Genomic DNA, 3,417 nt, shown 5'->3' with positions numbered 1-3,417 from the left:
CTGGATGGGCAAAAAAGGACAGAGGTCACCGCCTCAGAGATGGGAGCCTGAACTGTAAGGCCACCACTACTAACTCCCACCTTACATAAATTCTCATTGAAGAACATGGGGCCAGGGGCCCCATGCTTCACAAAGGGGTTCCTCCAGAGGAGCAGCTGAATCCAGAAATGCTTGGGAATAGTTCTGTGGTCAAAGCCAAGTAAGTTTGAGAAACGCTGCGTCCATACTCTCCCCTCTTCCCCCTTGGGAAACTCATGGTCACTTACCATGATAAAGTCTATACCCATATCTACTGGCACAGGCGATACTTATCTCTCTGCGCATTAGAAATTGCCGATGGTGTCTGCTGGGAGGGGGGGATCAGGTGGGGCCAAATCCTAGCCCTGCCCCTCCAGTGAGGTCATCAGTCTGGGCGGGCCTAAGAGTGGAGACAATAAACCCGTTAAATGACTTCACTAAAGTGCTTGGCACTGAGTTGGCCAAAATGACAACAATAGCAAACAGTTTTGAGCGCTTATTATGTATGTGACATATTATGTACAATCGTTTTCCAGAATATATAGCTCCTTAAATCAACAAACCCATTTGTTAGGGTTCGTGGGGCTTCTCCTATTAGCCCCATTTTCCAGATGAGAAAATAGCTAAAACACGCAGAGCCACATGGGCGATATTGTTGGTGTCGTGCTAAGCCTGGAGGGTTGGGGGTCTGCCCTGCCCTATATGAGCTCCCTGCCGCCTGCCAGCATGGTTGCCTTCCCAGTCTCTTGGAGCAACACTGCTCCGTGCCCAGAACCAGCCACCTTAGAGCAAATTGCTTGCGGCCCTAAGAGTAGGGAATCCTCAACTCTGCCCAGGGACATTAAAAACTAAAACTCAGGAAGAGGCAAGACAGCGAAGGGCGGTCCTGCAGAAGGAACAGACAGTGCAAAGGCCCCGGGGTAGGAAATCTCACTTTACATTCCCAAAGTGTCCTTCATTCCTCTCACTTGCTCAAACTCGCACCATTCCAAGCCATCGGTCCCACTCACCAAGTCTCCATGACTCAGAACCCCCCAGGGGTAGAGATGAGGTGAGTGGGCGGTCCTGCCCAGAAGGATGGTGACTAATCACCCCACTGGCTTTGCAGAGGGAGTTCTGACCCTGTGCTGGATTCTGGACTCATTACCTCTCACACAAGCCCAGGGGGGACGCCAGCCACTCTTCAAGGACAAGTGAGGAAGCCGAAGCTCCGGTGAGGCCACGGGCTGACCGCCCACCCCCAACCAGGAAACTGTTGACTTCAACTACCCTCTTGTGAGAATGAGCAGTCTTGGTGTGGACAAGGAAACCAGGTTGAAATCCCTACTCTGCCCCTCAATCGGTACTGGACTTCGGGGAGCTGGAAACTCCTCTCTTGACTTAGTCTCCCCCACCCATGCAGTGGGGCCAGTCTGAACAAAATGTGCAACTGTGACCTGGCACAGGCTCTGGAACCAGACTGCCTGCATTCAAAGCCCTCTCCAGGTGCCTCAGTCTCTTTATCTGTGAAATGGGAAGGATAAGAGTACCAATCGGGGGCGCCTGGGTGGCTCAGTGGGTTAAAGCCTCTGCCTTCCGCTCGGGTCATGATCCCGGGGTTCTGGGATCGAGCCACACATCAGGCTCACTGCTCAGCAGGGAGCCTGCTTCCTCTTCTCTCTCTGCCTGCCTCACTGCCTACTTGCAATCTCTATCTGTCAAATAAACAAATAAAATCTTTAAAAAAAAAAAGAGTACTAATCAGATAGGACTATTCTGAGATGAAATGAGTTAACACACGCAGTGCCTGGCACGTAATAGGTGTTCAGCCTACTACCGGCTGCTGGAATCCACAAGGGCTCTGTCTGCTGGGAAGGCCCACGACCAGCAGGTTCTACCCCGGTCCTGGCCACCCTACCTCCACATTCGTCCTGGCTTCAGTGCCGGCACACTTGGACCCCAAAGGAACCTCTGCCCTAGTCTATCTGGAATGTTCCTCCCTCCCTTTTCCTCGTGACTGGCTCCTGTCTACCCTTTAATTCTCTGCTCATAGGTTCCCCCCTCAGAGCAGTTTCCTTGTCTGTTTTGCAGAAAGGAGACCCTCCCGTTACTTCTCTTGGCTCCCCCTCCTTCTTTTGCCCTTTGGGGCTCTTGTGAAAATCTGTCAGTTCTTCAGTGCATCTGTCCACATCCAACCCTAATAGAATGCAAGCCCCTAAGGGCAAATGTGGTGTCCACGCCCGCATCCCGGCATCTGCAGAGCCTAGCTCGGTGCCTGACACACAGCGGGTACAGCAGTAATAAACGGCGAGTAAATGAATGAGCGAATGAATAATACGTATTAGGGTCCCATGCATCTCACAAACCAAGTAAGCTCCCAGAGCTCAGAACTGACAGGACCCCAGGGCTTGGGGCAATAATAAGGCTCACCAACACTGTGGAAATGCTTCCTGTATGCTGGGGTCATTCTGAGGGCTATCCACAGATTAATCCTCACCACAGACCTGGGAATTAGCCACTACTACCACCCCATTCCATGGATGAGAAGACTGAGGCTAAGTAAGTTGCCCAAGGGCACCCACCTGGGAAGTCAGAAATCTGGAAATTTAACGCAGACATAATCTACTTTTGGAGTCAGCTTGCTTTTTTCTTTTTTTTAATAGGCTTTTATTTTTTAGAGCAGTTTTAGGTTCCCAATAAAACTGACTGGAAGGTACAGAGATTTCCCAAATACTTCCTGCCTCCCCCATTATCACCATCAGCTTGCTTGTGGGCACTGCCCAACTGCAGACAGGAAGGCTTCCTGGAGGAGGCAGGGCGGAAGCTGAGCCTGGGATATTGGAAGAGATTTCTGCTTGCAGACAGGGGGACCTGGCCCGCTCCCGCAGGAGGGAACTGAATGTACCTGGGCGCAGCTGGCAGGAGGCAAGCAGAGAGGGCCTGGAGGGAGCCCTGGGGAAGGAAGTTAGGAGGTGTTCTGGTTGCCTGTTGGTGCATATCAACTCAGCCCAAGCAGCACCATGAAACAACCACCACCACTTTATTTGGCTTTGTGACTTGGCAGTGGAGTAGCTGGTCTCTGTTCCCATGGCATCCGTTGGGACACGTGAAAGGGAGGCGCAGGCTAGACAGCCGCAGCTCCTCTGGCCCCTCTCTCTTTCCGTGGGCTCATGGCACGGTCTATCTCCAGGGCGTGGTGGCAGCGGGACAGCCAGCTTCCCACACGGCGGTTTCAAAAACACACGTCAAAAAGAGAGTCAGGGGAAGCCATCCCACTTTATGATCTGGCCCTGGAAGTCAGCCAGGGTCACTTTGGTCACCCTCCACTGGTCAAAGCAGTCACAAGCTCGCCCAGGTTTGGCAGGGACGGGGGACAGGGCATAGACGGCGCCTCTGGATGGAGGAGTGACAGAGTTCCGC

This window comes from Mustela putorius, unplaced genomic scaffold (assembly GCF_011764305.1).
Source record: "Mustela putorius furo isolate JIRA1106 unplaced genomic scaffold, ASM1176430v1.1 tig00000738_pilon_pilon_pilon, whole genome shotgun sequence".
Taxonomy (NCBI): domain Eukaryota; kingdom Metazoa; phylum Chordata; class Mammalia; order Carnivora; family Mustelidae; genus Mustela; species Mustela putorius.
The sequence above is the reverse complement of the archived record's forward strand: the minus strand, read 5'-3'. Positions refer to the sequence as shown.